At 36.5% G+C, this 12,148-nt stretch overlaps 1 protein-coding gene across 45 annotated transcripts in view; it reads left to right on the top strand.

The window, feature by feature from the left end:
• Positions 1-12,148, top strand: part of ptprd (protein tyrosine phosphatase receptor type D) — a 909,395-nt gene that overhangs the window by 284,413 nt on the left and 612,834 nt on the right. For all 45 annotated transcript variants that reach the window (XM_031895469.1, XM_031895576.1, XM_031895588.1 and 42 more), the window contains exon 4: positions 5,588-5,646. The gene's annotated coding sequence lies outside the window, so the exon portion shown is untranslated. The remainder of the gene's footprint in view (positions 1-5,587; positions 5,647-12,148) is intronic.

Consider the following 12,148-nt stretch of genomic DNA (forward strand, 5'->3'; position numbering starts at 1 on the left):
CATAATGCAGCCTTTAAAGAATGTAATGGTTTGAAGTGAAAATGAAGGGATATAAAGCTCTAATATACTAGCTTTGCTAAATTCATTTTTAAAGTGGCATGGAATTTTTACTGTTAGCATTTTGACATAGTTAACAATATGAAAAGAGCAAATAGTACATTCTAGCAGATTAAAAAAGTAGACATTACTAATAAAAAGTGCATTTATTTCATATTTTGGTGCAACATTTCTGGGGCTTCTTTAACCTCCTTTAGGCCAAGAACTGTTGCTTTGAAAAAAGGTGACAGCTGCGCCCAATCTGTTGTAGTATTTTCAACCAATTGTGTTATAAAAACTGGTCATGACAATAAAGAAATAAGTCTACTTTATAATGTTTACCATAGGGTTAATGCATCATTTCTGTTAAGATGGTAAATTCTGCATAAAGTCTTGATATCACACATTTGGCAGAAAATTATAAAAAATGGTTTACACCAGAGGAATTCATACATTTTATTTGGGTTCTTTAGGGGTCATTTACTACATGCAGGGAAGGGTGCAAAATACAAGTGGGCATACATGTTAGTGTAAACTTATGGTAAATTGGGGCTACCTGGGGTTCCCAAATCTAATTGCTACACCAATACTTTCCTAGAATGGGACTCTCTTACTCAGGCTTGAGCCCTCACATATAGTGAAAGCTTGTGATGAGCGAATCTGTCCCATTTCACAAAAAAAAATTATGAAACTTTGCATAAATTTGCAAAACGGAGGAAAATTTGGGAAATGTGAAAAATGACGCATGTCCAAAAAAGTTGTTGTGCATGTAACATTTTTTCCCGCTGCAAATGTTTCTGCTTATTTCGCAAAACAAAATACCAAAGGCGAAACGTAGAAATTTGCCGCATGTCAATGCCTGACGAAAAATTTAGCTCATCATTAGTGGAAGCCAGGGTGTAGTGCAACTAAACCTTTTGAGTTGAGGTAAAAAAAAGGGTGCCAGTGGTTCTTGAAGTTTAAACATAAACAGTTTTCTTTGACATGATCCATATAGGAGTATTCGACTGTAATAATGCAGGATTTATACACATAGCAAGATGCCAGATATATACTTACAGATCTCTTCAAGTAACATGCAGCCCTGCAGGGTCAATCAATAAGCACAAAAATGATGGGTCACCCAGGCTTCCTGGTTCTTCCTCCAAATGGAACCCAGGGGGAACTATCCGTGTCCCTGAGTCTGTACACTGTACACTGTTCCTACTCTGGAAAAAAATTTCTTTGAGCTCAGGCTGCTTACTAGCTTACCCTAAACTGTCTATCACACCTAGTAATCTTTTATATAACCTGACACTGACTAGGCCTGAACCTGGGCCTAGGATCCACTGATGTCCCTTCCTGCCTGCTTAGGTGGGATTCGTCTTAAAATGAATCCAGAGCACATGGCTGCTTTGCCTAATATGCTGCCTTATAAATAATAACACAATTCCAAACTATAAAACTACAATGGTCATACTTTGACTTCCGTTCTAGAATACTTAGGTAGAAAACAGCAGCAGTCCACAACAAAGCGCTGTACTAACAGTCTGGCCCAAAGCTGCCTTACTTTACAGGCACTCTGCACAAGGTGCATAGCCAGACCCTATTTAAAAAATAAAAAATAAGCACTGAGGGGAGCGCTGTTTTGTCCCTTAGTGTTTTTGCACTTATATCTAGTGGCTCAGTAATATTAATTAGTGTTGAGCAAAATTTTTCACCAGACAGGCATGCACGTCAAAATTGTGAATTGTGCTGCTGGTAAATATATTCATAACATATTTTGCAGCAAAAAATTTGTGGCACAAAAAAACCACAGTGACAATATAGCCGTTGACTGCATTGTCAAACATTTGCCACGAAAAAATGCCAATTGACTTCAATGCAATTTGTTTCTAAAGTTTTTCCCCAGTTAAATGGGTTGTCTACCTTTGAGTTAACTTTTAGTATTATGTAGAGAGTAATATTCTGATACAATTTGCAATTGGTCTTCTTTTTTTATTATTTGTATTTTTGTAGTTATTTCACTGTTTGTTCAGCAGCCTTCGAGTTTGGAGTTTCAGCAGCTATCTGGTTGCTAGAATCTAAATTACCTTAGCAACCAGTGAGTGGTTTGAATGAGAGACTGGAAAATTAATTGTATTAAACTTGAATAGACGAATACATTATTAAAAGCAACAATAACAATAAAATTGTAGCCTTACAGAGCAATAGTTTTTTGGCTGCTGGGGTCAGTGACCCCCATTTGAAAGAATAAGGCAGCAAATAATTCAAAACCGATAAAAAATAAATAATAAAGACAAACTGAAAAGTTGATTAGAAGTGGCCATTCTATAACATAATAAAAGTTACCTTAAAGGTGAACCACGCCTTTACATTTTCAATGGAATAGAACAGAAACAAATAAAAGCAGTATTTCCTTTCAGTAAAGGTAACATTCATTCCCATGTACAGGTTGGCCTATTACAAAAAGTTATCCATTAGTGCAGCAGCATGGTTATACTAGAACTGGCCCAGTGCCATCTTCTAGAGTACAGAATTAACCTACAAGTCAAATTGTCGCCGTTAAAGGTCATAATAAAGCGCAAGGGATGAAGCAGTTGTTAAATACAAATTACAGTACAGAACTGTTACTCACAGTTTATTAAACAAACAGTGCATCACTTTAATTACTTTGGTTAGATGTTGTGCCAGTCCAGGAGGAATGCCAAAGGCATCGTCATGCTGCGTCTGCTCGTAGTAGTATTTTAGGCTTCATATGATGGCTTTTGATTGTTAATTTTGCTAAGTCATTTAATAAATAGCATGCAGATGTAGGGATTTTTATTGCAAAAGGAATTATTAGAAAGTCACATGTTTATATGCAGGTATAGTATTTGTTATCTGGAGGGTTTTTAACCTGAGGTAAAGGCATATACTATATCTGTAATTTGCACCACACCTTAAGGCTGCATTTCAAAATTAAAAATAAATGATTATGCCATCAGTATCGATTTTTGGTACCGTAGTTAATGACAGATACAAGTAAGTAACTTATTGCAGTGAGCATCAGTCAGAAATGAGGAGCTGTTTGTTTAAAGAGGATACTATGAGAAATCGCATTGCTTCTTTCTGGGTAAATAGGGCTGACAACTAGTGATGAGCGAATCTGTCCCGTTTCGGTTTGCCAAAAAATCTGCTAAACTTTGAAAAAAATCATGAAACAAAAAAATGATGAACGTCACGTTTGACTCGCACCATTTTTTTACGTCCGTAATTTGACACACAATTTTTTTTTACGCACAGTGATTTTTTTTGCACCCGTTTTCATGCCTGCCAAAAATTTTCCTCATCACTAACTGCCAACCTATTTATTATTTTAGAAAATGTACCCAAAGGCAGTCTGCATGGCTCTGAGAATATTTATACAATGAATGTGTTTGTCTATATAGAACTTGCCAGATCTGCAAGAGATAATAGTCTGTACTTACCAACTAGCTTCACTGCTGCAGCCTGGGGAACCTTTAAGCAGGATTATTCTGCTACAGCCATTGTGTGTTGATAGCATTGCACTTTTTTGGGATATGTCAGGGGACACAAGTCTCCTTAGCTATTATGGGTAAAGATAAGTATTTTTAAGAGCATTCCCTAAGTGAACAGCTATTCCTACCTAAGATACACTAATCCTTATTTAGTTGAATTACTTTCTATGAATATGTGACCTGCTTGTTTCCAAGAAAGAGATTTTATTGTTCAGAACAGTGACACTGGACAGGACACATGCTAATCACCTATGTTAGCACTAAAAGATGTACAATAAAAGTTATTACATAATGTTTTAATTAGGTAGTAATAAAGGAACTCTCATTTATTTTCTGCAAGCTTTAAATATTTTCTGGGGGCATTTTAATGCCAAGGTAATATCAGAAATGAACAGCTAACTGTTTGAAAAGGCACACCTTAGGGCAGGGATCCCCAACCTTTTTTCTTTATGAGCCACACTCAGATTTCAAAAGTGTTGGTGAGCCACACAAGCAGGGCCACCATCAGAAATCACGGGGCCCCTCACAACAAAATTTTCTGCCCCCCTTCCCACCTGCCCCTCAATGGCCCCTCCCCTGTGACCCCTCCCTAGCGACCCCTCCCATCAGTACAAAGGACACACAGACATTGGTAGCCAGGGCCCCCCTAAAACATTGGTAGCCAGGGGTAACATTTTGCATTGGTGCCAGGGCAGGGACCCCCTAAAACATTGCTAGCCAGCCCAGGGCCCCCTAAAACATTGCTGGTCCTCCCCCAGTGTCCTCATACTATGGCCCACTCCCCACTGCAGCATCCTCCAGCTCCCCCCTAGCATCCTCCCCAACATCCTCCAGCTCCTTCCCAGCATCCTCCCCAGCGTCCTCCAGCTCTCCCTGCTTTCTGCGGCTCCCCCTGGTCCCCCCAGCACCCACCTGCTTCCCCCGGCTGCGTCCTCTTCTTATAACTGTGTCTGTGTGATTCCAAAGCTTGCCTCCAAGCCAGAAATGTAAAAATGGGCACCTACTTTGAGGCCACTGGAAGCAACTTTAAAAGGGGTGGTGAGCAACATGTTGGGGATTACTGGTTGGGGATCACTGCATTAGGGGGTAGTTAAGCCAAGCAAATTCTAATGAGTAAGTAAAGTGTCTCTTTAAATGGGTGGAGAAAAAGGAACACAATTTTATTATATGTAAAACAAAGAGCTGCATATGGCCAATGTGGTTGACACATTTTTTTGGGAGAAAATATCAGCCTTCCTTTATTTTAATGTTTATATACTTCTAATAACATTGACATAAAACGTTGTTTTTACCGGTCAGACTGGTAGCATACCAGCCAAGTGGCAACCCTATTGTGCAAAGAGATACACAGTCATGCCATATAGCTGTTGGATGCAGCTCCAAGTCTATCTCAGGGCTGGTGCATTGCTCAGTTAGTGCTGTGTTTGCGCCACACATTTGCTGGGCACATTGCCAGTATTGCTTATACAATTGCTTGTTCTCAAGAGTACAGCAGTGTCAAATGCAATATACTAAAGAATGGAGAATTCTACAAAATAAAAAGCAGTAGCACTGAGCATAAAGCTTACCATCTCCTTTAATTACCAATTAGTAATACATATTAGGCTTTCTGTCAGGTTGGGAACGTTCTAAGACTGCTTAGTACTAAAATACTTTGTACCTAGTGCATTGTTGTGTTATGCAATTGACTATAAACAATGAGGCAACATCACTGTATTTTGGTTTATGTATAATGCATATAAGGCATTTGTTATATATTTATATATTTTTTTTCAATTCTTTATTTAAAATTTTACAATATGGGAAAGGGATACAGAAAGGAAAAGAGGAGGGTAGGGGGGGGAAATTGCATGTTTGTACTTAACATTGTTTGTCAACGAAGGTACTCAAGCAATTCTGTCATCAAGTCATACCTAGATTTTCACATGTAAATTCAAGTAACTATACCTTATACTCTTTACTTCTATTGTTCTTTATGTGGATGGCTGTCTTTGATATATATTTATATTTATATTTAGAATGTGATATTTATTTTTGCTTTTTTTTCACAGGGAAACTATCAGAGTAGCTCTTTACATTTAACCTCCCAGACTACTGGCCTCATCTATCGGTGAGTTTAAAATGTGTTATTGCTCTACACCAGGGATCCCCAATGTTTACTACTTGTGAGCCACACTCAGATTTTAAAAGTGTTGGTAAGCCACACAAGCATGAAAAAGTGGCAAATATGAACTGTGATTGGCTATTTGGTAGCCCTATATGGACTGCTGGCTGCAGGAGTCTTTGCTTGGAGTAAAACAGTATCGTTGTGCTTCCAAAACTTGCCTCCAAGATACAAATTTAAAAATGGGAGCCTACTTTGAGGCCATTGGGGGCAATATCAAACATGTTGCTCACAAGCCACTGATTGGGGATCACTGCTCTACAGTATAAAATCCACATAAAGGACCATATTGCAACAATGTATTCACCATTTTTAGGGAATCCCGCATTTATAGGAAAATGTTTTGGGTTTTTTTTTTACTGTTTACTTGTGAAGATTTTACATGTTTATTATATCCAAAGGAATATCCAGTCTGTCATCGGTTGACAAAATCCGTTGACAAAAATGGCTATTTATTTCTGAGATCACAGTTGTACTTCTTGTGATATACTGACAAGCCATATTTGTAGTTCAGTCTTGATAAAACTGCAGCTTGTGACAGATTAATTGAAAATTCTAAATTAAAATTACGTATAATAATAATTTCTTAAAAAAAAGCTGGTGCTGAGTAACAATCATTTAAACATCATCAGATATAAATCTGATGATGTTTTAATTGAAAATAGATTTTAACCTATGGTCTACACTGTAGACATGCTCTGACTTCCCCTACCTGCTTCTTGTATTCCATTTTATTTTATTTTTAAATCATCTGTAACACAAGAGATGTGGCCTTATGCATACTTTAATTTCTGTCAGCTGAAATGTGTTGTATAATTCCCTGTGGGGTGTGTACCCACTGAAGTGCACTGATAAAATGTGACATGCAGCATTTTACATGGATTAATGTTGCCGTGCACTGCCGTGGGTACAACCACCATAAAGGGAAAAAAAACACTTGTGATCATAGTAGTAAATACCCATGTGTAAGAGCCCTTAGGATTGTCAATTCATTACCACTTCACCCCTTTAAAAAACAGGACACATATAGAATGCATATGCTGAATTATAAGTATTCTGCAGGACTACAGTCTGTATATACATTAGTTGCTACACAGGAAATGTTTTTATTTTGGTTGTTTACCTTTAAATTAACTTTTGGTATTATGTAGAGTAATATTCTGAGAAAAGTTGCAATTGTTTTTCATTGTTTTTTATTTGTGGTTTTAGTTATTAAGCTTTATATTCAGCAGCTCTCCAGCTAGTAATTTTAGCAGCTATCTGGTTTCTAGGTTCCTGATTACCCTATGAACCAGGCACTGATTTGACTGAAATATGAACATGAGATGGCCTGATTAGGAATATGAGTAATAAAAAGAGGCAATAACAATAAAGTTGTAGCTTTGCAGAATATTTGTTTTTTTTTATATGTTGGGGTCAATGGCCCCCATTTGAAAGCTGGAAAAAGTTAAAGGCAAATAATTCAAAAACTATAAAAAGAAAAGTTAAAGCCCAGTTGCAAAGTTGCTTAGACTAAGGGGCACATTTACTAATCCACGAACGTCCGAAAGCGTCCGAATGCGTTTTTTTCGCAATGATCGGTATTTTTGCGTTGTTTTAGTCGCCATCGCGATTTTTTCATATTTTTGCACAACTTTTTCGTCGCCGTTACAGCTTTATTGTATATTTTCTGCGACTTTTCCGTCGCCGTCACGAAAAATTCGGATTGGTTTTTCCGCGGTTTACAATTGCTCAATACGAAAAAATCGCAACGGCGACGGAAAAAATTGCGCAAAATACGATAAAGTCGTGACGGTGACGGAAAAGTCATGCAAAATACGAAACAATCGCGACGGCGATGACAAAATTGCAAAATTTTCGTTTCCAATCCGTTTTTTTCCTATTCGGGATTCAGATTCAAGGATTAGTAAATGTGCCCCTAAGTCATTCTATAACATATGAAAAGTTAACTTATACCACCTCTTTAGTGTCTGGTAATAAAGAGGTGGGATCAAAATAGGAAGCCCTGGCCTTGCTGTGTAACCTGTGAATTATTCATTTAAAACCAAGTCTCTATAACACCCACTGTCTACATAGCTGACAAGTAGTCTATTAAGAGGCAAAATGCAGTCCAGTATAGGAAAACGAATGAATAAAATAGATTAAGTACCCAGACATGCAGCCTGTGTCTTTTATAAGGTTATGTTTAAAGATATTGCAACCTATTGTGTGATATGGTATATTACCTAAGCTTCCATCTGTTTGAAGCCTTGCCTGTTGAGCAAACACTGCATCTACGTTAGGTAAACATTTTTTGCAAGAACAGAAAATCTGTTTGCCCTTTTTTGTAACAAATAATTTATAACTAACTGTTTTATATTCTAGAATTGAACAATGTATTATAAACAAGAGAAAAGACCCAGATTTTTAAATAATTTTTTAGGCCCCCAAATAGCAAAAATGGATACTTTTAATGCTATGGCACCCATGGAATTTTTTTGGGGTTATACTAAATCAAAATACATACAACAGATGTTGATCACCTCCATTTGGCTGCAATCAGTAATAAAATAAATATGAATAACCTCTGATTGCTGAAAAACAACCCGTTCCAGTAAATTCTATGACATTATCACAAATAATAGAATCTTAAGGTACTCAAGCTAACTGGAACTCTCAGGGTGTTTCAATTATACTTTTCATATCTCACAAACTGGACCTACAGTATATCTTGAAGGATTTTTATATGTATTATGATTCTCCTTTTTAACAAATTTTAATAGATTATAGAATATCAAAGACAGAATTTTAAGCTTAATTAATAAAAAAAATTTTCGGTTTTTCTTTGTTTGGACTGTAACAATAGATCTGTGAGGGAGCCCCCAGAGCATATACAGTGCCACTTTAAAATAGCAATTGACATATGCTGCTACAGTAGCAACTCAATGAAGAAAAATTAGAAATCAGCATTTCATAATATAAAAAAAACTCTTACACACATGGATTTTAATGAAGGTTTAGGAAGACCCAAAACCAACAAATATTCAACTACAAATGAGATGGAGGTATTATACATGGAAGTATTACTGCATTTATCCTGCCAAACCATATGTTTTGGGTTATGGCAATATAACATGATTTTGTATTCATATGCTGCTGAAGGCTGCTCCTAGTGTAATAACATAATTATATATATTAACACTCAGAACTAAGGCCTGAGGCAGCCTGAACATCCTAATCCCTACAACACACCTTATTCCTAGTAGTCCTTGCCAAAGACCTAGCCCTAAGCCTATCCCTCACATCCCACGTAGTCCTTAAAATTGGTATCCCACCTCCTGGCTGCCCCCTGCATGGGAGCTACACCCCACTACTACTGCAATAACTAATTCCCTCTCACCAAATAGGGAGAGAGTTGGGGAAGTTGCCCCCTCCCTATACAGACCAAGGTAAGATGGCTTACAGATTTCCTACAACTAACATGTTAAGCTTCCTATGGCCTTCCTCTTCCCAAACTCCTGCCTAAACTACAGTCCCCCATAATGCCTTTTCTTGTTCCCATACCCAACATTTCCTAAGAGCTTTATTCCTTCCCAAGTGATGCCCTGTCTTTCTATACCTCTTCAGACTCATTCACTTCCCAGGGGGTTCTTTTAAGTGGTGCTACATTTACACTGCAAGGTGTTCTGGGAAATATTTTTTTTAATAAAATGTCCTCTATATTTACCCTATCATTGGTTTTGGGGTATTATACAGTGAATTGACCCTGAGGTACCTCAAGGAAATCTGTGTAGAAAATGTCTTTAGTTAGCCACCCTAAAAACAAAATCACTTGAGCTGCAAATTGACCTATTAATTAATAACTCCTGATCATCCCTGATTAATCATGTTGATTCACTTGTTAATAGAAAAACAGCAATCAGGTATAAGGTACCTTATGCTACTACACCTTTACTCAACTACAGCTGAAGGAATGTCTTCATGATAACAATTGTAAGGAATATATTTTTTTGACTTCTTATTTTTATTTTCTTTGCAGCAAATAAGCCTTTTAGCTAGAGTAAATGATTGTTTGTGGCAGATTCGCAGTAATCAAATGAGTACTAATTGAGATTGTTTTGCTAATGATTTGTGTTAGAGATTTTGTTTAATGATAGCAACACAAGTGGCCAAGTTCATTTTTCTAATTACACAGGCTTGATTCATTAGTCAAGCTTTCTTGAGTTACCTTGATATAATACCAAGGATTTTCACCTTGATGCTGTGGTGTGAATAGAAATTTCATTTCAATGTAAGGAATTATATTGCATCAAAATGATACAAGTAAGCGGAAACTGAGTAGGTACAAGCCAAAAATAGTACAATATCTCTTTGAATACAAAGATTCATATCTCCAATCTCTTATAGTTTCCTTTTTACTTATCCTAGTAGTCCTTCCCCTGAAGGAAAACGTTCTTGCACATGCTCAATCACTGTAGACCACTGATAATGTCTACTATCTTAAAATGTGATTGTGTTAAAGGTATACGATTTTAATATCCTTTGTCAGCTGGTTTTATTGTTATTTTGAGGGAAAAAATGGAGAAGAGTAGTAAATAAGGCAAAATGTAGGCACACAAAATAACACTACTGTATAAATTAGTGCACCAGTATTACTATAGTCCTTGACACTAGTGATGAGCGAATTTGTCTCGTTTCACTTTGCAGGAAAATTTGGAACAACAGAAAAATTTACTAAACGGCAAAAACTTTTTTGTTGCGTGCAGCTATTTTAAATGCGACAGTGCCCATTTTGACATGCCAGTTATTCACTCACTACTTGACGATCAATACTATTTTTTGGCAGAACAGGTTTCTAATAATTTATAGACAGTTTCTGGAAGTGAACCCTATGGCTGGCCCAACACAATTTTAGCCAAACAATATTTACGTGTACAGCATTTGTGAAAGTAGCTTCATAAACATCGTACAAAGATGGTACAAAACAACACAAAACAATGTGGTATATTTTTATTTTCTTTAAAAAAAAAGTACTTGTATCCAATGCTTTTAGGATATTACCTGTATTTATCATTCTTGTTATTTCAGTGCACAAACAATATAATTTGTAATAATGTGATACTTGTTGCATTGATGAAGTATTGTGTGGGCAAAAATCAGCATTTCTTCACAAAACTATGAAAGGTTCCTTGCCTGTCTTGGGCTTGCTAACAACTTGTGTCTAGTACAAATATTAGAGTATTAATAATATTGAGAAGCCCTAAGCATCTAGTTAATCTAACATCCATATTAATAAAAACATGTCACTAATTAAGAGATTAAGATCTGAAATATGTACTGTATATAGAGTGTCAGTAGTCATAAGTGCTGCATTCATTTAATACAGGGTTGGGTGTTTATAATGCAGGTCACACAGAAAAAGGAAAACTCCCTAAGTCTGTAACATAATAATTTTTTATTGTTCCACTTGATGTACAACTGGCTTATGGGTCATCATGCAGAGAGAAAGAGAATTGATTCCTGTTATTCACCTTGTGTATCTGATTGAGCTGTCAAGTTCTTTACCCTCTTCACACTAATCTATTATTCAATGTCAACCTAAGGCTTAAGGGAAAATTTCTGGTTTCAGTAAAGACATGGCAGACTCTATAAACAATATAGTTAAAATATTTCTTCCAGTATGGTAAAAAAATTTGCGAAACTGTAAAAAATTTGGTAAATGCCGCTACCACCTGATGTTTTTTGATGCGTGCAACTTTTTTTGACACAACCACAACTTTTTTTGATGCAATTGTAACTTTTTCCACACTTGGTGTTTTTTTGTCATGACAACTTCTTGCAGAACTTCAAACAATGAGGACTCCAAACACTCCAGACCATGAAGTTTTGTTAAAAGCAGACCTTTATTGTTCCATCTAAAAAAGAAGCGCCTTCTTGCAGAAGTTTTGCAAAAACATTTGCTAATGGAGAAATCCATGCCTGGCGAAAAAATTTATTTCATCAAACAAACAAAAAATATACCTTTTGATTCCTCTAAATACTATTAGCAAATGTGGCCTGACACTTTAATGGAAAATATAGGCAATGACTCAAGCCAGACCAAAGGCAAGATATTGTAAGACACTGTACTACTTGATATTGTAGCTCTTTGGCTAATAACATAATGTATCAAATGGGTAATTGTAAGGATTGTCAGCAGTTCAAACTAATTTATTAGAACTTGAATATATTATATGTGTTCTTACAGACTCACTGCTTTGTTCCACAATAGTAATATTAAAGTACCCCATTTTCCATAACCCAAAAAGGCAGTTTTATCAAAATTCAAATTTTATGTCCACAAATGCAGTGAGCAAAGTGCAATTTTTTTCACAGAATCCTGGCATGAATTGTTGGAGCTACCACCTGGTAGCTCCAGGGTACCCCTGTGTCAATAAGCACAGCAGTGTTCAGTTCGGAATGGAAGGCA

This window comes from Xenopus tropicalis, chromosome 1 (genome assembly GCF_000004195.4).
Source record: "Xenopus tropicalis strain Nigerian chromosome 1, UCB_Xtro_10.0, whole genome shotgun sequence".
Lineage (NCBI taxonomy): Eukaryota > Metazoa > Chordata > Amphibia > Anura > Pipidae > Xenopus > Xenopus tropicalis.